General features: G+C 43.1%; 1 protein-coding gene across 4 annotated transcripts in view; it reads right to left on the bottom strand.

Annotated features, from left to right (window-relative positions):
• Positions 1-15087, bottom strand: part of ZNF304 (zinc finger protein 304) — a 29996-nt gene extending 14909 nt beyond the window's left edge. For 2 of the 4 annotated variants that reach the window (XM_072762672.1, XM_072762699.1), the window contains exons 1-3: positions 14569-15069; positions 13660-13786; positions 12499-12620 (exon numbers count right to left, since the gene is read on the bottom strand). The gene's annotated coding sequence lies outside the window, so the exon portion shown is untranslated. Of the gene's footprint in view, positions 1-10260; positions 10396-12498; positions 12621-13659; positions 13787-14568 lie in introns of those variants that run through there. The other 2 variants (XR_003233449.2, XM_072762661.1) reach the window with 2 other exon arrangements.
• Between the last annotated feature and the right edge of the window lie 7922 nt (positions 15088-23009).

Below are 23009 nucleotides of genomic sequence, written 5' to 3'. Positions count from 1 at the left end.
AACTCCAGTAAGGAGCACAAATGAAAAGATAAAACAAAGAAACCTTTTTACAATCACTCCTGCCCATATTCCATTGGCCAAAATTTATTTACATGGTCCCAAATTAAGTGTAAGGAAAGTGAGGATATGCCTGTCCTCTTGGGTGTCCAAAATAATAGTACTGGTGAACACCTAGACATACAATCCATCAATTTGATTACCAACACCCATTTTATCATTCATCATCTACATTCTACCCTTTTACACCCTTGCTGATACGACAACCAAAACATCATCCATTCACTGACTGCATCTCAAAGTTAGGTTCACTGGGTGAAGTCTTAGGCAACTCAGGTCCAAATACTGTTTCTCCATTATATACACATGTCTTCAGTCACACCCATTATAGTTATCTGTCCAGAACACAGTAAAAGAACATATTGAAACTGTGGAAGAAATAACCACAACCAGTTTTCTATATACAATGAATGCATCTTCGAATTTTTTTTATACAATGTAACACAAGACTATGTGAGACCAAAAATGAGGAATTTAATGGAAAAAAATAACAGAAATGACGCTTTAAAGATTCTATTTAAGGGGCTCCTGGAAAAAATAAAATAAATTTTAAAAAGGGGGCTCCTGGGTGACTCAGTCAGTTGAGCAGCTGACTCTTTATTTTGGCTCAGGTTCTGATCTCAGGATCCTGAGATTGAGCCCCAGAACCAGGCTCCTTGCTCAGTGAGGAGTCTGCTTATAGATTCTCTCTCTCTGCTTCTGCCCCCCATCTTCTCTCTCTCATAAATAAATAAATAAATAAATAAATAAATAAATAAATAAATAAAAATCTTTAAAGATTCTATTTAAGGTCGAAGGAAAGTGATCCCAAGTGAATGGTCTGTGATGGTAGGAGGTATGAGGATTTGTGAGAGTCGTGTGTTTATTGATTAATACAACCATTCATTATCTGTGTAAAACATAAATATTTCCTTTTTGGAGACAGAATGATGGAATTACCATGTATATGCTCAATACCATGTAAACTGAGAGTGGCTAATTAATTTTAAATCTCATATTTTTCAAGAAAGCAAAGATAGTACCTATATTCTATTGTGTTAAAGAAGTATGTTATCATTTTCAGCCTAAGTACTAATAAACAGAATCAGTGTGTACACCTTACAAATTTGAAGGAAAAATTGAAATGTAAAGAAATAACAAAGTTTTTAAAAGGAAATGTACAGAATAAGTGAGGCAAAGAAAAGCACAAATATCCACAGAGAATGTATTTAAACCCAAATATGTACCAACCATCTCATGAAATGAGTATGGAATAAATGCTTAGATCTGAAGTCAGTAATTTTTTATATTCTTCGAAAGCTTTATTTATTTATTTGGGGGGCGGTGCAGAGGGAGAGGGAGAGAATCTCAAGCAGACTCTGCTTGGAGCATGAAGCCCAAAATGGGGCTTGATCTCATGACCCCAAGACCACGACCTCAGCCAAAATCAAGAGTCAGCTGCTCAACTGACTGAGTCACCCAGGCACCCCAGTAATTTTTATTGATTAAAAATGTCCAACCATAGCATTGACACAAGGGACACATCTAAAATATAACATACAGGGATCCCTGGGTGGCGCAGCGGTTTGGCGCCTGCCTTTGGCCCAGGGCGCGATCCTGGAGACCCGGGATCGAATCCCACATCAGGCTCCTGGTGCATGGAGCCTGCTTCTTCCTCCGCCTGTGTCTCTGCCTCTCTCTCTCTCTCTGTGACTATCATAAAAAATAAATAAATAAATAAAAATAAAATAAAATATAACATACAGAAATGTATAAAACAGGTCTTGAAAAACATACCTGTTATAATTATTTAAAAATATCATATGTGAAACATGTATGTGTATCAGGAAAAAATAATTTGAAGGGAGAAAGCATCACCAAGAAGGTATAATAAAATATGTATGTAATTTGTAACTCAAATTATATAAAGCAACAGTTTCAGAATAACAAGGCTAAAGATACCAGTTCATGAATATATCAAGCATTTTTATATCAGCCATCACAGAAATTTTTTTTGCCAAATAATGAAATCCCCATATATTATTTAGAGATGTGTTTAATGAAATTCTATAGGTGCATTAATAGTTTAAAACACATATATTGAGACGTTTGGGTGGCTCAACAGTTGAGCGTCTGCCTTTGGCCCATGGTGTGATCCTGGGATCCCGAGATTGAGTCCCACACTGGCTCTCTGCATGGAGCCTGCTTCTCTCTCTACCCATGTCTCTGTTCTTTCTCTCTACGTCTCTCATAAATAAATAAAATTAAAAAAAAATAATAAATAATGTTTTAAAAAATAAAACACATATATTACAAATAAAGGATGATAATTAACAAGTGATACATTCATCTCACAAATGCTTTAAAAAAATCCACAGTAGAGGGCAGCCCGGATGGCTCAGCTGTTTAGCGCTGCCTTCAGTCCAGGGCCTGATCCTGGAGACCCGGGATCGAGTCCCACGTCAGGCTCCCTGCATGGAGCCTGCATCTCCCTCTGCCTGTGTCTCTGCCTCTCTCTCTCTCTCTCTGTCCTTCTTGAATAAATAAATAAAATCTTTTAAAAAAAAATCCACAGTAGAGGAAAGCATACTGATTGCATTCATATAGATTTCAAAATCAAGCATAAAATGTACTTATAATTAGTGGTACATATGTAAGGTGTTAAACTATGAATTAAAAAGAGAATTGGGGCACCTGGGTGGCTTAGTGGTTGAGCATCTGCTTTTGACTCAGGTCATGATCCTGGGATCCTGGGATCAAGTCCCACATCAGGCTCCCTGCAGGGAATCTGCTTCTCCGTCTGCCTCTTTCTGTGTGTCCCTCATGAATAAATAAATAAAATCTTTAAAAAAAGAGTTAGTAAAGCAAAATTCCTAGATAGAGAATTCCTCTAAGGTATAAAATGGGATTGGTAATCTGTGAGGTTCATAAAACATTCTAATCTTGCTATGCTCTTTTATATGCTGTGTGTTGTACATTGATATTTATCTTTTTTTCTGTATGTGTAATTTCAATAAGATAAAATGGACAAATCTTAGGTATATGGCTTGATAGGTATTTATTTGCCTGTCAACACGCATATAAGCCCCACCCATACAAAGTCACAGGACATTTCCAACAGCCCTGCAAAGATGACCATTATTGTCCTTTCTCACCATATATTAGGTTCACCTGTTTTTTAACCTTTCTACAAGGTTATAGCATGTACTACTTGGTCTCTGACTTGTATCACTGTCACTCACTGTCTTTTTCTGGGAGATTCATCCACACTGTTGCATGAAGCAGTAGTTTTCATTGCTGTGTTTTTTTCCATTTTATGACCATATAATTTATTTAGGCACATTCCCATGGATAGCTGTGTGACTAGTTTTAGGTTCTTGGTTATTATTGATAATGTCGCTTATAAATCTATAATCCTAAGGATTCATACCCTTGAGCAACACGGGGGTTAGGTGTGCTGACTGAAAGTTGAAAATCCATATATAACTGCTGACTCTCCCAAAACTTAATAATAGTCTACTATTGACCAGAAGTCTTACTGAGAGCCTAAACAGTTGATTAACATATATTTTGTATGTTACCTCCTGTATCTTTACAATAAAGTAAGCTAGAGAAAAGAAAATGCTATCAAGAAAATCATAAGGGAGTGGCGCCTGGGTGGTTCAGTCAGTTAAATCTCTGCCTTTGGCTCAGATCATGATCCTAGGGTCCTGGGACAGAGCCCTGCATCAGACTCCCTGCTCAGTGGGGAGTCTGCTTCTCTGCCTGCCCCTCCCCAACTTGTGTGCTCCCCTCTCCCTCTGGGTGTGCACATCCACCAATACAGTTTTGGTAGTTGTGTGTGTGATGGTGTAGTAGAGTTGGCTTCCTAAGTGTGTATGTTCCGTGGCGTGTCTGAGTGTGCTCTGCCTGCATCTGCTTCCAGGTGCCCCTGACCAACTGCCCAAACTAGAGCCAGGTCCCTTGCTCTGCCACAGCCCAGTCACCTCTAAGGGGATCTCTGAATACCACTCAGGCACTCTAGAACAATGTCCCCACTGGGATATTTGTGCCCTCAGCTCGTCTCAAGTCAGAATTCACCACCTCTGGGAGGCCTCTCTGGCCAGCCTCTCAGTTAGTCTGATACCCAGGCCCTGGCCTCAAATCTCCCCACGCTGAACTTCCATTTTCTTCAATGCACAGGATGCTTACCCACTCAGAGCTTTGTGTATGATGTTTTCTCTTCCCAGAACTCTGTGTAGGGCTAATTTCTATCTGTATTACAGGTGGAAATTTGGCACAGGAGGGGACATGATTGGAAAGGGAAAGAGAAGGTCAGGAGGATCTTGAGGGCCAGGTCATGGCATTAGTAGCTGGTCTGGCACTCAGCTCCAAACCCTGGGATTCTCCTGTTGAACATAACAAGTTTACAGAACACCAACCTCAGTCCAGGGCATTCAGTGACCATGACAAACTGAGACAGAGACAAAACCATCCCATCATCATATCAGAGCACAGACAAAACAAGAACTCTGTGCAAACAATGGAAATGACCAGGTATCTACCTCTCCTGGGTGACTCAGTGACAGCTACATCATCTACCAACTGATGCTGTGGTGCCACTTCCAGCCCCTGCTTTGTAGATAAAATATTTCAGGATATCCAATCATAGATCAACCCCACTTCCCAACAACATCCAATTCAGACCAAATCTCCACTTTCTTAAACCCTCTTACAAATCACTGAGCACAAACCCAGAGCCTGGAAGACATCCTAATACCCTCTTCCTGAGGGTTGCACATTTCCATGAGTGCGATATCCTATATTGCAGTGTACCAATACACCTCACTCTGTTCCACTACAGGTGTCAGGTGCATTTCTGGTGCCAGGTGGCACTGGCACCAAGTACCCATAGACCCAAACACTTCTCTGAACTCCAGGCTTGCATACCCAGCTAGATATCAATACCTCCTCTTAGATATCTAATAGAAATCTCACAAGTAAGTACAAACCACAATTCCTGATGTTGCCCTGTCCTACTCCCCACTTCCCACCTTAGCCACAGTGGCCCTCCTCTGGTTACCACTCATCAGTCCTGCATCTTGACATGCGCTGTTACTTGGCAGATGTTCTCCAGCTCCAACCCTGCCTGAGTGTCCTGCATCCTTTCAGGGTCTGCTTTGCTTTGTGTGCTTTACCTCAATGCTCATCTTCCCATTTTCTACAAGAACAAGGAACTCCAGGGATCAGTGACAGGACCAACATCATGTGGCTGGGGATGGGCATGGTGCAGACAGGCTGGAATCCCAACCAATTGCAATTTCAAGCTCTTAACACCTATGCTGCTCTGGTGCTCCACAGTTGTCCTCACATCCCCATTACAATCCGCTTATACTGCCAGGGTTCCCAGACAGATTGATGTCAGTGCAAGAAATCCTTTGTTTCACCGGTTTAATGTATGTCACATGTGAACTCTAGGGCGGGACCAATGACTCAGTCATCCACGTGTCCTAACCCCCCGTGGTGTGCAACGATGGATGCACGTGGTCTCATTCTTGCCACAGGGAGCTCTCTGACTGAACACGTAAGCAAAGGTCTGATGGTGAGAAAAAGGAGGTGAGAGTACAAACCTCAGTCGTGATCCACTGGACAGCATGTCACAACTGCTTTGGGACAAACAAAGGCCCAGGCTTCAGAATGTGCCTTGTACCAAAGAGCTCCCGGGTGGGGAAACACCCTGGAGTGTTTCTTCAACCCTTACATACCTAGGAGCTCAGTGACAGAGCTACGGTCACTGCATAGACAAGCTCCCCCGAGAGAGGACAGAGAAACACAACTTTTTTTCCCAAGTAACAGAAAACTATACATGCTGTCATTGAAAGATTGTTACTATTGTGATGACTGACTCACGGGGAAGCACATGAATGATGAAATGTGGTAAGGCACCACAGAAGGGGTTCAGCCCACAATTGTGATGCAGAACTGTGCCTAAGGTCATTGACGAGGTTTTGAGGAGGCTCAAAGTGAGAATGATTATATTTATATTAAAAATTATGCAATTTTCTTTATCATGAGGGAACAATGATCACCTCATATAGTTCAACATTTGTCCTCAAAGACAGTCCCAAAGGAAGGCGAATATTCCCAAATGCCCTGCCTGATGAGAACACAAAGGAAGTTATTAAGTCCACAGGGGAAAATGGGAAAGTACATGTACCTGTACATGTATGTATACCTCTTCACCCACAGGTAAATTCCACTTTTCTTTCTTTTTTTTTTTTTCTTAAGATTTTATTTATTTATTCATGAGAGAGGCAGAGACATAGGCAGAGGGAGAAGCAAGCTCCCTGCAGGGAGCCTGATGTGGGAACCGATCCCGTGACCCCGGGATCACAACCTGAGCCAAAGCCAGATGCTCAACCATTGAGCCACCCAGGCACCCCCCAATCACTTTTCTTTATAACAATACTTCACACATTCTCCTAAGATTAAAGGATGGGCTTCTTTATCCATGTTTGTTTTTTCAGAGTTTATCATGAATTTACCTTGAATGTGTTTTACTGTTTGTTTTGGCCCTAATTTGACCCCTAGAAAACTACTGAGGTGGAGTTGGAGAAGATCCTCAAGATATTTAAAAAAGTGAAAAACCCAATCAGAGGGAAGTTTAAGACCCACCTGGGAAGACTGCACAGCTACATGATCACTATGATGGCTCAGAGAAAATAAAGAAAAATGCAGATCTGGATCAAGGAAAAGTGAGCAGGCTGGATGTTTAAAATGACATGAAAAAAGGCTTTTTTTTTTAAATTGAAGGCTTTTCTTCCATTCTTACTCCACATAGTCCTAGATGTCCTAGCTGGAGCAATTAAGCAAGACAATTTAATTTCCTGCTGCTGTCTTTCAGCTGTACCTGCCTCCAAGCCCAGGAACTCCTCTGGTCTTCCCTAACCAAATCGCCCACCCCCTCGCCCCCGCCCCCACTCCAACACCTTTTCTGAATCTCAACAGCCCTTCCCTCACACAGTGTCCAGACCCAAACCTCAACATTCTCAAGGCCTATCTTTGTGCCCCTCCATCTTCCAGATTTTCCTGAATCAAAGTCATGGTTTCTTCCCTCGAATGAATCTAGCACTTTCCCTGTATTTCTTATTTTCACCTAGCATCGTAGCTACTTGCATACATACTCTATTAGGCCAAGAGCTTTCTGCGACGTCAGTCATAATTCATCGTTTCCCCAAGAGCTTTGCACCAGGAAGTGCTCAATAAAAAAAATTTAAAAAAAAATTAAAAGGTATCCAAATTAAAAAGAAAGAAGTAAAACTGTCATTATTTGCAGATGATATATTCTTATAAATTGAAAATCCAAAAGACTCAACTAAGAGCTGTTGGAGCTAATCAGTGAATTCAGTAAAGTTGTAGGATATGAAGTCTACACACACAAATCAACTGCATTTCTATACACTAACAATGAAACATCTGGGGGAAAAAATACAACTATCTCATTCAAAATAGCATAAAAAACAACAAAATACCTAGGAATGAATTTAACCAAGGAAGTGAAAGATCTGTACAAAGAAAAATATAAGATTCTGTTGGGGGAAATATGACACAAACAAACGGAAGGATACCTTGTGTTCATAGATTGGAGGAGAACTACTACTGTTAAAATATCCATGCTATGCAAAGCAATCTACAGATTCAACACAATCCCTATCAAAATTCCAATGGCACTTTTCAGGAATAGAAGAAACAACCTTAAAATGTATATGGAACCACAAGACCCCTAATAGCCAAAGCAACCATGAGAAAGAACAGGTAGCACCACATTGCCTGATTTTGACTATACTACAAAGCTATAGTAACCAAAACAGTATCGTACTGGCATGAAAAATAGACACAGACCAATGGAACAGAATAAAGAGCTGGAATTAAAACCCCACATATACAATTAGCTCGTATTTGATGAGATCCAAGGACATCAAATGGAGAAGAGTGTCTCCAACAAATAATGTTGGAAAACTAGATAACCCCATGCAGAGAAATGAAATCAGACCCCTATCTTATACCACTCAAAAAATTAACTTGGCATGCATCAAAGACTTAAACATAGACCTGATGCTATAAAACTCCTCGAAGAAAACAAGGGAAGCTCCAAGACAGTGGTTTTGGCAATGATTTTTTGGATATAAGACCAAAGACACAAGCAAAAGAAAAAACCAACAAGTGGGACTACATCAAACTTAAAAGCTTCTGCATTGCAAAAGAAATTATTTTAAAAAATAAAAAGACAACCTATGGAATAGGAGAGAATATTTGCAAACCACGTTATCAGATATGGGGTTAATATCCCAAACTTTATAAAGAATTCATACAACTCAATGACAAGAAAAAAATCCAACCTGATTAAACTACAGAGTAAAAACACAGATATCTTTCCAAAGACATTCAAATGGCCAACAAATGGAAAAGTGCTCAGTATTACTCATTATCAGGGAAATGCAAATCTAAACCACAGTGAGATATCACCTCATATCTGTCATAATAGCTCTTATCAAAAAGATAAGAAATAAGTATTGGTGAGGATGTGGAGAAAACGGAACATTTGTGCACTGTTGGTGGGACGATAAACTGGTCTAGTCATATTGGAGAGCAGTATGGAAGTTCTTCAAAAAATTAAAAATAGAACCACCATATGGTCCAACAGTCCCACTTCTGGGTATATACATATCCAAAGGAAATGAAAACAGGATCTCAGAAATATCTGCACTCCCATGTTTATTGTAGCTTTGTACACAAGAGACAAGATATGGTAACAACTTAAGTGTCCAGCAAAGGATAAAGAAGATGTGGTATATACACAATGGAATATCATTCAGTCATGAGGAAAAAGGAAATGCTGTTATTTGCGGTAATACAGAATGCCCTTAAGGACATTATGCGGAGATAAGTTAAGCAGAGAAAGACAAATACTACATATTTTTATATGTGGACTCTTAAGAGAAAAACAAAAAAACTGAACTCAAATAGAGAGAATGATGGTTACCAAAGGCTTGGGTGGGGGGATGTTGTTTAAGGGTACATACTTGCAACTAGCAGATAAATAAGTCCTGAAGATCCAATACACAGTACAGATATTATGAGGAACAAAACTATATCACGAACATTAAACTTGGCAGGAGACTCGATCTTAACTGTTCCTAGCCCTAGGAGCACAGAATACAGGATACTACTAGGATACAGGTGTTTAGTTAATGCTACAGTGGCAATCACTGCAACATAGATTCATAAAATCAATGTTGTACACCTTAAACTCACATGATGTTATGTGTTAATTATATCTCAATAAAGAAGTGCATAAGTGACTGAAACCTTAGATAGTCTTAAACGGTGCAGAAAATATACCCATTCATATATTTGTCCTTAGCTTCTTAGATATAAAATAATTTTAGGCAACAATATTTTTAGTGGTCTAATTTCTTTTAAGTTTTAAATGCTTCATAAATCAAGACTTCACATTTATCACAAAGACTTACGACCTCTAATGGCGAGTCAGTGTTTTTCAACAAAGAAGGATTTTGACAAATACCTGCAGAGCTGCTGTCAGGTGTCCAGCTCTCCTGACACAGAACAGCAGTGTATAGTAAGTCGCCTGAAGGGATGCCGTCCCTTCACCTCTCAAACACTGCTCCCACCTGCCACCCCAAACAGAAACAACTGAAAATAAATTGTCATAGGTTTGTCAGGGAAATCTGAAAGAAACCAAGAATGTATTCCTTTTTCTGTTAAATCTACTTCTTTCTCTCCTCCTCCCTTAGGCCTTTTCTCTTTTTAAAAAAATTCCATGATTGCTTTTCAGCACATACTGAGACTGAGCCATAGCTGAAGGTTTTGTTAACTGCACAATTAACCACTATTTTTCTCTTCTTTTTAAGTTCATTTGTAGAGTGAGGTCCTAGCTGAGTCAACTTCCAATAGGATCTTTTAGGAGACAGTAAGTGAGGATCTGTTTCAGAAGATTTTCTCACAACGATAACATTTACAGGGTTTCTCTTTGGTATAATTTCTCAGACGCCGAGCAAGATGCTTCCTCTGGCAAAAATTTTCCTCAGGAGTTGCATTCTCCCCAATATGAGTTCTCTGGTGTTGACTGAGGTAAGTCCACTTGCAATATGCTTTCCCACATCCCTTATACTCACAGAGTTTCTCCACAGTATGAATACTTAGGTGGTGGGTGAGGGATGAATGAAGCCTGAAAGTGTGTCCACATTCACTGTATCCAAACGGTTTCTCCTCACTGTTACTCCCCGTAGAGTTAGGGAAGAGCAGTCACAAAAGGCTCTCTGATCTTTACACTCAAAGTGTTTTCCTCCAGTATGGATCCTATTAATGTCAGAAATAAAAATGGTGAATGAAGGCCTTCCCACATCACTGCACTCAGGCCTTCTCTCCTGGGAAAACCCTTAAGAGATGTGTGAGAAAACAGCTGTCACAAAAGGCTTACACACATACTTTGTACTTAAAGAGACTTTCTCTAGGGTGGTGGAATTATTTTGGACAAAAGCATAGCCGTCCCAGACGTTTCCTCATTCCTTGCATACATAAGGCTTCTCCCACTGTGAATCTGCTAGTGTTGCATGAGCTCTAACCTGCAGCTGAAGGCCTTCCCACACTTGGAAGCACTCCTCGTAAATCCTCATGTGTTGACCTAGGCCTAACCTCCCAAGAAAGGCTTCCCCTTCAGCATGACCTGCTTATGTTGAACAACCAATGCCGTTTGTTAAACCTTCCACTTGTAGAAATTCTTCGCATAGACCCTGGAACCTTTCTGTGGTCTGAGTGGTTCATGGAGAGCACCCTCCTCCCTGAGACTCGCTCCTGTGAAAGCCTCAAATGCAGATTAGCTGTCCCCACACCACCATGCTTAAAGCTCACCTTCCTGGGGACACTTTCCTTGTGGGAAAGTATCCCAGACTCAAGTGCATCTCCAATGGCCCTTGTCGTTCCCCAGGTCCCCACAACCAAGAGTCCCTTGAGATGCGCTGAGTCAATCAACCCTGGAAGGAGGCTGCTCCAACAAGTGGAAGGCTTTATGGCCTCCGGCTGTGCTTTCACGCCTAAAGAAAATGTGATCCATGAAAGGCCTCCGTACACTCAGGGCCCCTGTGTGCTTTCTCCCCACTGTGAGAGGCCTGGCACTGCACAAATCCAGAGCTGACCATAAAGTTCTTCCCATCCTCCCTGCAAGTAAAGGCTTTCCCCACACATGAGATCTGTATATTTTCACAAATCAGGCCGGGTTCCTTTCCCTGCTGAAGACATTTTCTCCACTCTGCTGCTTCTGCATCTGGTCAAGGTTTAGACTACACCAGAAGTCTCTCCTACAGCAGTTCACATGTTATTGGTGTTTGGGTGCTGCTCAGATGGTGTCCCCTGTTGCTCAACCAGGTGCAAAGATGTCTTTCCAGACTGGGTCACACATGTCACAGGGATGAGCCTTTTAGGTGGAAAGACCTGCAATGGGAGTTCTCATCTGTGACCCTCATAGAAACAGCCTGCTCCGAAGGTGTGGCCTCATCCTTCACTCCATGCCAACAACCTGAAGGAAGATAAATGCTGAAGTGCATGTTTAATTGGAGGCAAGTGGCATGCCCTCACAAATGCGTGTCTCATGCAACCAAGAATGGATCCATGGGACTGCTCGCACAACATGGGAGCTAGAATCAGGATGAGGAAGAGCAGCTGCACACTGCAGGGCTCTAAAGGTCAGAGAATGAAGGAGACCTCAGAGGGAGAGGGGATAAGGATGGAGTACAGTATAAGAAGAGGTGGGGTCTCCAAATCACTCCTCTGCCAGTGGTCTCCCAGCAAAGGCCTTGTCCTTTGAAATAGATGCATCCTTTTTTTTTTTTTTTTAAGATTTTATTTATTTATTCATGAGACACACAGAGAGAGACAGAAAGAGAGATAGGCAGAGACAGAGGCAGAGGCAGAAGCAGAGGCAGAGGCAGAGGCAGAGGGAGAACCAGGCTCCATGCAGGGAGCCCAGCCCAGTCACCTGGGTCTCCAGGATCAGGCCCCGGGCTGAAGGCAGTGCTAAACCGCTGAGCCACACGGGCTGCCCTGATAGGTGCATCCTGTGCAAAAAAGGTCTTTCCAGGGCCAGAAAAATCTGGTTGGAATGGAATACTTAAGTTTTCAAGGAAAATCAAAGGATGTGAGTACAACTCACGACATGTTAAATGAAACCCAATGCCGCAGAGTACCAAGAGAAGGAAAGATGCAGAGATGAGAAGGGGGTGGGGAGGACTAACAGGCAACTGAGATCACAGTAGAAATGACAGTGGGTAAAGCATCCAGATGGGGAAGGAAAAGTGGGATGAGGTCAGCCAGGTACTGATAGCATAACACTAGGAGATACAGCACGGGTTGCTGGTATAATGTGAAGCCAGCCCTGATGTGACCAATCCCATGGCTTCTACTCACCAGGGCCCAGTCTCCTTCAGGTCTTCTTTGCTGGAGTTGGAGCTGTGTCTACCTTCTCAGGCACCCTGGGCTCCCCTCGGGCTCCATTTGGGTAACTACATGGGACCTGGAAACAGCAAGTCCTAAGGGGAAAGTAGAGCTGCTGAGTGGCTGGCAGCAGGCACCCCTCGGCAACCCTCTCCACAGAGGAAGAAATTAAATATTTAAAAAAGAATCTTGGAAAAGGGTCTTGCAAGAACAGCTTGCTGTTCTTCACAAGTAATGGTCACCTCAGTGTCTGAAATTCCTGTAACAGTCAGGCCCCAGGAAATGTCAATTAGAAGAAGAGGTGAGAATGTGGGCAGAGACCAGGGTTTTGGAGAGTCACCCGGTCAAGGTGTGGCCAGGCCTCTGGGATCTGTTGGGCAGACTGCAAGACTCCTGACCCCCAAATCCTTCATTTTAAAGCTTTGGGATAGGAGAGGTTGGGGCTGCTGTAGAAGAGGAGCCAGTGCCCCCTGCCCAGCCCAGGGACCCACACCACCTACACCAGGAAGCTAAGGAAAGGAGTCATTCCATGACAGTACTGTCAGACAATGAGCAGACCTTTGGGAGAAAAGGGAAGAACAAAACTCAGCCTAGGAAATTAGGATTCAAACCTATGCCCCGGTATCCATGTCCTTGGTAAGTCCTGCCAGCTGAATGTGGGCTAAACCTAAGCACTCCTTTTTAATGAGCAGAATATGGCAAAAATGATAGGATGTCACTTCTGAGAATAAATTACAAAAATGTCAGCCTCTGTGTTGGATGCTGTCTCTTGCTCAATCTTGCGAAGATCAGCTGCCTTGATGCAATCTGCTTATGGAGAAGACAACATGGCAAGAGACTGAGGGAGGGCTCTGGCCAAAAGCTAGCAAGAAAATGACTAGTTAGCCCAACAGCTTCCTGTTCATGTGCATAACCTTGAAAGGGGACTTATCTCCAGTTGAGCCTTCAGATGAGACAGCAAACTTGAACAGCTTGCCAGCAAGATTATGAAAGACCTTGAACTAGAGGTACCCAAATAAGATATGCCTGATTCTCGACCCACACAAACTGTAAGATAATAAGTGCTTATCTTCATCCCACTGAGCTTTGGGATAATTTGCCATGTAGCAACAGATAACTAAAGCAGGGCCTTACCCAGTGAGGACACGAGTGCAAAGTTCTCCAGCATCACATCACGGTACAGGAGTCTCTGAGCTTCCTCAAGGAGCTCCCACTCTTCCCGGGAGAAGTACACGAACACATCCTCAAAGGTTACACAGCCCTATCATGATGGGGGAAAGTTGAGGCCACAGGCAACAGGAATCCCCAGTCTATCCACTCACACAACCACCTCTGGTCCCTCTCCTCCCAGCCCCCAGCTCAGAGACATCGGGCCTTGGCACCACTAGTGCCTGCTCTCTCCTCATGTCTCTCTGATCCATAAGTGCAGCCCAGAGCCAGGCAAGTGAGCAGATAGATACTGTGAAAGCTATGGGTCGGCCATGAGGGCACCACTCTCTGGCTGGCCAGTTCTCCTGGTGTCCATGCCTCCCAGACACAACCAAACTTGTGGTTTGTGTGCTCCAGTACTAGGACCTTAAACCTCTCAGTTCACATTCCTCCCGAGTCTCCCTACCTCCTCTCTCACTTCCATAGTCGCTACTCTGTAGCCAGGGGAAGGAGAGAGAGTGAGATCTGTGTCAAACCACTTCTATCCTCAGCTCCAAACTTTGAGGAGGCCAAGCGTCCGGGCTGCTCCATAAGACGCAACGGAGACCCTGGTGACTACCAACTCAATCTCACCTCCAAGTGTTGGCACGTGCCTGTGCCCGTGACTGGCTAACTCTTCCGAGTGTTATTCCAGGGTCGCCCGCAACGGGAACATACTCATATAGTATCTGATCCTGGGGCAGAAGTCACTTCCCCCAGTGACTCCATGACGGAGAAAAGGGGAGATAGCACAGCCCCACCACCACCACCGACCATAAAGAGGACGGTGACCATCCTGGTGAGACGGTGGGCGGAAGAGTGGGGGTGGGGAATGCTGGTTGACCCTCCACTCACCTGCGCCGGATTCATCCGTGCTGCCGCCCCTGCCACAGCTAGGGGTTTGGGTGGGCTGAATGGGCCCCGAGAGGCGGGCGACCAGAATGGGTGCCGAGGGTCGCCTGCGGCTTCCTGCCCCGCTCCGAGCCTCGCTAGAAGATGGTGTACGGTGCCCACAAGACCCAGACAGCCGCCCTGGCGGACCCGGGAGAAGGTACGAGTGGCGCCCGTCCCACAGCCGAGCAGAGTCTCGAGGAGATGGGGCCGACGCCAGGGTGTCACGGCTCGCCCAGGGCACGGAGGCGGTCCCCGTCACGTCACTCTCCCGCCCCGCGCGGCCAGAGCGGCCCGGGAGCTCCACTCCACGTGTTCCCCGCCCAACCAGCCGCGGCTCACCCAGGGATATGCTCCTGCGGTGAGGCCGGTAGTCCCGCCCCGCAGGAAACGCCCCTCCCGGGCGGTCTGCTGCCCGTCTATCGGGCGGAAGCTCATAGTACCCCCTTCTGGGTAGTGTAATGTACGCGCGCCGGCGCCCAAGCACTTGCGTCAGTTCCCGTCTCCATGGGAACGGCCAAGGTCAGCCGGAACGCGCCGGGAACTAGAATCCCAGTCCTGTGGGTGAGAGCCGAGGCTTCACCCTCAGAAGCTAGGCGTCGCGGGACCTGGGGACCTGGGGACCTCTGCGGCTCGCTCCCACCCGGTGAACCGGGAACTGCGGAGGGGAGCTCAGCCTGTTGTAAGGAATCCTGCCGCTGCTCCCAGGTGTCGGAACCAGGGCTCTACTGTGACTAGAACGGGAGCTAAGTGGTTACTTCTCAGTAAGTAACCAGTATTAGCACTGCTGTTAGCATTAACATGATGTGCTGGGGGAGGCAAAGTCAGGGTTGCCTCTGCAGGAGACTTGGGGATTATTTATCAAAACAAAATACAGTGACTTCTTTTTTTAAAATGTTATCTAAATTTGTTTTGCCAACATATTACACCCAGTGCTCATCTCATCATGTGCCCTCCTATGTCACCCAGTTACCCCGTCCCCCAACCCCCTCCCCTTCTGAATCCTTAGTTTGTTTGCCAGAATTGAGTGTCTCATGGTTTGCCTTCCTCTGATTTTTCCAGTTTCCCCTCCCTCCCTTATGCTCCCTTTCACTATTTCTTATATTCCACATGTGAGTGAAACTATTTGATAATTGTCTTTCTCCGATTGACTTACTTCACTCAGCATAATACCCTCCAGTTCTATCCACGTCAAAGTAAATGGTAGGTATTCATCCTTTCTGATAGCTGAGTAATGATGACTCCTTGACCAGAAAGTAGCCTCACAGGTATTGATTAAAAATTTCACCTAGGGATGCCTGGGTGGCTCAGGGGTTGAGCATCTGCCTTTGGCTCAGGGCATGATCCGGTAGTCCCAGATTGAGTCCCACATCTGGCTTCCTGCATGGAGCCTGCCTCATCCTCTGCCTATGTCTCTGCTTCTCTCTGTGTGTCTCTCATGAATAAATAAATAAAATCTTTAAAAATAAATAATTAAAATTTCACCTAAAAAAGCACAGGTTTGAAGTATTTGGGTTATTTAGTTATTTCTTAAACAGTGTGATAGGAGAGTTTCTTAAAACTACAGGGAGGCACGATGCCCAACACATGCATGGCCACAAGATTCAGATCTTGGCAGCATTATGATTAACTGCTTTCAGGGCTAAGTGCAGAGTAGAGCTGTCTCAAGTTTGTGACATGACCTGTCATCTACATCACAGTAACCAGGACCTTCATCTCCACTCATGGTCCTGCCCTTCTGACGCTTACAGCCGGTAGGCACAGGTACAGGTACAGATATGTGATCATGAAGCTCAGAGGTTTTAGATCATCATGCCCTGTTCTTATCAAAACACTGTCACCATCAGCCCATCACCTGAACTTGCAGCCCCCAAAGGAATACTAAGTCTTGGGGGAGGTGTGAAATCTAGAACCACTGAGGACATCCCCAAAATTGTGCACAAATGTGAGAACAATTAAGGCACAATTTCACCATCACTTCTGCCTATATTCTGTTGACCATCTGACCACAGTTGATGAATGACCATTCATCAGCTCATTCATGTGGTCCTAAAATAAGTGTAAGGACAGCTGAGACATGCTGTCTGCCCAGGTGTCCAGACAGAGAAAATGGGATTAGTAAGCATCTAGCCACCTTATGTCACAATCCATCAGTATGGTCACCAGATGTATATTTTATTATTTCTTCTTTGCATTCTACATTGTCACTCTTTTTTTTTTTATTATTCTTCCAACAACCCAAAACCCCATCTAGTTACTGAGGCCATCCTACCGTTACAATCTCTTGAATGTGTTGTTTGCCTCAGGTTCAAATACTGTTCCTTAACACCAGGAGACTATCAGCACAAAGTAAATTGCTTCCATTCATATCCAGTATATGGTGGCTCTGGAACACGTGGAATGACACAGTGAAGGTGCTAAAAAGTAATTGTCCACATAGATTTCTATACACCACAAAATAGAAAATAGTAGTTTTCAAGAAAGAGCAGGAAGTATGTTTCATTCCACTGAATGAATGGTAGAAATTAAGCACCTCATAGATGACTGTCATCTGAATTATTTCCAGTTCTTGGTTACTATGAAATTATTATAAACTTTTGTGTATTTGTATGTTGGTATGCCCCCAAAGTGATTCGCTTGGTTATAAAATGTTTAGAAGTAATACCAAATCTTTACTTCAGACCATATATAAATATTAAATCAAAAATGGGTCTAGACCTTAATGTAATTACTAAAACCACAAAATATCTAGAAGAAAGCATAATTCAAAGCTATGCGATCTTGGGTTGGACAAGCTGCAATTAGAGAGTACACAGAAAGAAGACATAAAAGAAAAAATGAATTTTGGGGGAACCTGGGTGGCTCAGTGGCTTAAGCATCTACCTCTGGCTCAGGTCATGATCCTAGGGTCCTAGGATTGAACCCCATGTCACACTTCCTGATCAGGGAGGAGTCTGTTTCTCTCTCTGCCCCTCTCCTACTCTACTCTCTCTTGCTATCTGTCTCTCAAATAAATAAAATCTTCTTAAAAACTGAATTTCAGATTACATCAAGATTAAAAACATCTTTTATTCAAAAGACACTACTAAAATAGTAAAGAGATAAACCACTGACTGAGAAAAACTATTTGCAAAATACACATCTGATAAAGGACTAGCATCCAGGATGTTAACTGAACAGATCCTTACAAATCATGTTAGGAAAAGAATTGTATATGGGCAAAGGATTTGATCAAGTAACCAAAGATCTTGAATGACCAATGAACATATGAATATCATATGTCATATACTCAATATCATTAGTCACTCTGGCAATGCCACTTAAAACTATAACAATAATTATACACCTGCTAGAATTGCTAAAATTAAAAAGACTGACAATACAAAGCACTGATGAGGATGCATAGCAACCAGAACTCCCAGGCATTATTGGTGAGAGTGCAAACTGGTACAGCCATTTTAGAAAACAATTTGGTAGTTTCCTACATAGGTAAGTAGACACATGCTACAGGACACAGCAATCTCCTCCTACATATTTACACAAGATAAGTGACAATGTCTCCTATAATCTGCTGAAATATTCAGGGCAGTTTTATGGACTGCCATAAACTTGGAAATGTTGTCCATGAACTGGTTAATGAATGAACAAATTGGAGCACACACAGAAAACAAAATATTTCTTGGCTTTATATAAAAAGAGACAAAGAACAACATGACCAAATCTCAAAATCATTATGCAAAATACCTGAAAAAAAAAAAAAAAAAGACCACACATTAAACGATTCTATTTATTTGACATTCTAAAAGAATAAGTCAGTGGTTCCTAAGTCTGGGGCTTGGGAGAAGAATTTGATGCCACAAAGGAACATTTTGGAGGAATGCAAATATTTCACATCTTTTTTTAAAAATATTTTATTTATTTATTTATTCATTAGAGACACACACACAGGCAAAGACACAGGCAGAGGGAGAAGCAGGCTCCATGCAGGGAGCCTGATGTGGGACTCGATCTTGGGTCTCCAAGATCAGGCCCTGGGCTGAAGGTGGCGCTAAACCGCTGAGCCCGGCATCTTTCTATCTTTCTTTATCTTTTCTTTTTCTTTTCTTTTCTTTTCTTTTCTTTTCTTTTCTTTTTTCTTTCTTTCTTCTTTCTTTCTTTCTTTCAGAGAGGAAGAGTATGAACAGAGGTGTGGGGCAGAGGGAGAGAGAGAGAAGCAGACTCCCCATGGAGCAGGGAGTCTGACCCCAGGACCCTGGGATCATAATCTGGGCTGAAGGTAGATGCTTCACCAACTGAACCACCCAGGTACCCCAAATACTTCACATTTTGATGGTGATAGTGGCCACAAAATTGTGTACCACAATAGATGTGGTACATCTATTTCAAAATTAATAGACATATTATTTTAAAAAATATTTTTATTTCTTTATTCATGAGACACACAGAGGCAGAGACATAGGCAAAGGGAGAAGCAGGCTCCCTGTGGCGAGCCTGATGTGGGGCTTGATCCCTGGACCCTGGGATCATGACCTGAGCCGAGACTGAGCCAGCCACCCAGGTGCCCCCAAATAAAGATATATTCTTAAAAGTGAGATTACTAAATGGAAATTATTCCTCAATACATTTTTTGCTTCAATACATTTTTTAAATAAATAAGGAATATTTAATTAAAGTTTAAGATAATTTGATGCACTTTAGATAATTCCCTAGATTTGTCCAAAAGAACAAGGAAGGAATGTAAAGAAAATATGCAAGAAAGCAATACAAATTTTGAATATTTTAAACTAGGTGAAAACTTTGAGAGAAAGACTTAGAGAATATCTGGCATATCAGTCATTTTATAGACTGAAAGTATTAATATCACAAGGCAAAAGCTGTAGAGAGCCACAGCGGGCAGGTAGTACACAACTCATGAGTACACTGGGGTTGCTGTGATTTTGCAAGAGTAACACATAAAACTTCATGAAGTTCCGTTAATCAGTGAGGAGCAGTGGAGTTCCAGAAATGGTGACAACAAAGTCAGAAAATACTGTTCCTCTGAGTAACTGAATTCTCCATATATTTATTTTATGAACATCTAGGATTTCATCTGTGTAGAGAAGTGCTGCTTAAACAGATGCAATGAAACGCTGGGACACCTGCACCCCGATGTTTATAGCAGCAATGTCCACAATAGCCAAACCATGGAAGGAGCCTCGGTGTCCATCGAAAGATGAATGGATAAAGAAGATGTGGTTTATGTATACAATGGAATATTACTCAGCCATTAGAAACGACAAATACCCACCATTTGCTTCAGTGTGGATGGAACTGGAGGGTATTATGCTGAGTGAAGTAAGTCAATCAGAAAAGGATAAACATTATATGTTCTCATTCATTTGGGGAATATAAATAATAGTGAAAGGGAATATAAGGGAAGGGAGAAGAAATGTGTGGGAAATACCAGAAAGGGAGACAGAACATAAAGACTCCTAACTCTGGGAAACGAACTAGAGGTGGTGGAAGGGGAGGAGGGTGGGGGGTTGGGGCGAATGGTTGACGGGCACTGAGGGGGCTACTTGACGGGATGAGAACTGGGTGTTATTCTGTATGTTGGTAAACTGAACACAATAAAAAATAAATTTATTATAAAAAAAGAAAATGGATCAGAAAACATGATGATAAAGGCAGGTATGTTTAAGCTGTAGGTATAAAAATTAGAACCCAGAGGGAAGGCTAAAATGATGATGAAAATATGAATATACTTGGAAATGAAGGGTAGGCACAGGTTTATGGGGTGGTGGAGGTGGGGATCCAGTTTTCTTCAGAAATCCCCCACAACCTGAATCAGCTCAGAAAAGGGCTTATGAATACTCTTGATTTAGGGCCATGTATGGCAAGTTCCACAACATGGGGCCAAAGGGGGAGCTTTCAAAGGAGCATGAAGTAATATCTACAAGTGAGAGTGGGAAAAGGAGAACTAGCGGCAGCTGGGGATGGAAAGAAAGTGTGAAAACAGAACTTCTTCAGATACTTTATAGCAGAAAATTGTGAGATAAATCCTGGGGCCTGGGGCATTTATCTGAGAAATGAACTTAGGATGCACAGAAATGACAACAGGCAGGTGGGGAAGTTTGAGATGGGCAAGTCTGGCTCCATCTTGCTGGGGATCCTCCAATAAGACTTGTGGGAAAGTGGATATACAGAGTGTAGGATATCAACAGTGCTGGCTAGAGAAACTCCTTTGCAAGACCTCAATCCATTTGTGTCTATACTATGATGGCATCTTCAGTGTAATGGCCAGCTAGTGTTGGCAGATCAAATAGTCAATACACTCTGTTCCAATAGTGCCTGCAGAGGCCCTGTTGGCAGGGAAGTTAATACCATATCCAGAAATAGTATCAATCCCAATAAGGATGGATCATTTCCCCCTCCAGAAGGGAACAGATCTGATATAAACAAACTGCCACTGGGACGCCTGGGTGGCTCAGCAGTTGGGCATCTGCCTTTGGCTTGGGGCATGATCCTGGGGTCCCAGGATCGAGTCCCACATTGGGCTCCCTGCATGGGGCCTGCTTCTCCCTCTGCCTGTGTCTCTGCCTCTCTCTCTGTCTCTCATGAATAAATAAAATCTTAAAACAAAACAATCTGCTACCCAGTGGCAGTTTGGTCTCCTTTAAAATAATGTACTGGATCATGATCTTAGTGTTGGTCTTTGCAACTGGCCTGTTAGACTTTCAGTAAGCGAAGTGGCTACTTCAACTGGGGAGAGAGGGATGCCATGCTGTGGGGCTCACCTAAAACCTCCATTTCTGCCACCGTAGCTAATACTATCTATAGCTCTCGAGTGCAAAGACAGGGAAGGCTGAAGACTGAGCCTGGCTAACCTCAACTACTCTGCTCCCCTTCCCTTCTCCTCCATGATGGGTAACTGTAGGCACTGATGGGAGACACACATAGCCATTTACTTTGCACTTCCTCTACTAACCACATGCTCCTATTCCACATAAACTTATCACTGATCTGCCAATTTTGATTCTTTAGTGCTTCTGAACAACTGGACAAGTTATTTGCCACAAAAGTACACATATATCCTTACATCAGGCCACCTCTCCTAAAACAAAAACGATGCCCAATTGTACTGGTCCAAGATCTGGCCACAGAGAGGATTTCTCCACACTGGTGTCCTTCAGGGCCACTCTAGGGGAGATGTGATGCATCAGCAGTTCATTTGCAGCCTACCCCACAAACAGCAAGGTGCTCATCTATAACCAAGACCTGGGTTCTTCCGATTCAACCAGCCAACCAAAGGGACAAGAGTCTGATTCCACTTTCAATGTTTGGTTGTTGCCCGCTTTCAATATCACCTCCCCCTTCTGCCCCTTGTTTGGGGAACCTCATAAAAAAGCCCACATGCTCCTTCCCTTTGTACAGGTAGGAGAGCTAAATGCCCACCCTCACGTGGTACTAACGCAGGAGGATATCCAAGGCAGAATTCTGCTTTCACTTCAGGATAGTGTCACAAAGGATCAGGGGAGGAGCTAATCTTCCAACCACATCCAGAAGCAATGAAAGTAGTTAGGTAGTTGGCACTCCACTCCCTGGTCCCTCTGTGATAGCAACTACTCAATCTAAACAGATATAAAACAGACTGGGAAAAAAAACTTTAAAAAGAACAGTCATTGGGACCCATGGGACAATTAAAGATCTAACATTCATGTTACTGAAGTCTCAGAACAGAAAGAGAAAGAAGGTCGATCTAAAAATAATACTGGAAGAAATAAAGGTTGAAAATTTCTCCAAACTGACTAAAGGCGTACACCTGCAGTTTCAAGAACCTAAACAAACTCCAAACAGGATAAACAAAAAAATTCTAAATCAGGCCACAGAATAATAACATTTCTAGAAACTAAAGACAAACATATATTTTATTTTATTTTTTTAAGATTTTATTTATTTATTCATGAGAGACAGAGAGAGAGGCAGAGACACAGGCAGAGGGACAAGCAGGCTCCATGTAGGGAGCCCGATGCAGGACTCGATCCCGGGTGTGCAGGATTAGGCCCTGGGCTGAAGGCGGCACCAAACTGCCAAGCCACCTGGGCTGCCCCAAACATATATTTTAAAAGCAGATGGAGGGAAATAACATCTTATCCGTAGGGGAACAATGGTTTGAATGGCAGATTTCTCACTTGAAATCACAGAGGCCTAAGGGAAGTGACATAACCTTTTTCAAGTATTAAGAGAGAACTGCCAACCATGAACACTATATTGCATCAAAATTTCCTTCAAGGATGAGGAAATAAAGCCATTCTCCTATGAAAACAAAGAACATTGTCACAAGGAGACCTACCCTGAAAGGATGGCTACAGGAAGTTCTCCAACAGAAAGGAAATGATAGCAAAAAGGCTTGAAATTTCAATGGA

This window comes from Vulpes vulpes, chromosome 1, assembly GCF_048418805.1.
Source record: "Vulpes vulpes isolate BD-2025 chromosome 1, VulVul3, whole genome shotgun sequence".
Taxonomy (NCBI): domain Eukaryota; kingdom Metazoa; phylum Chordata; class Mammalia; order Carnivora; family Canidae; genus Vulpes; species Vulpes vulpes.
Note: the sequence above shows the minus strand (reverse complement) of the source record. Positions and strands in the feature narration are given on the sequence as shown.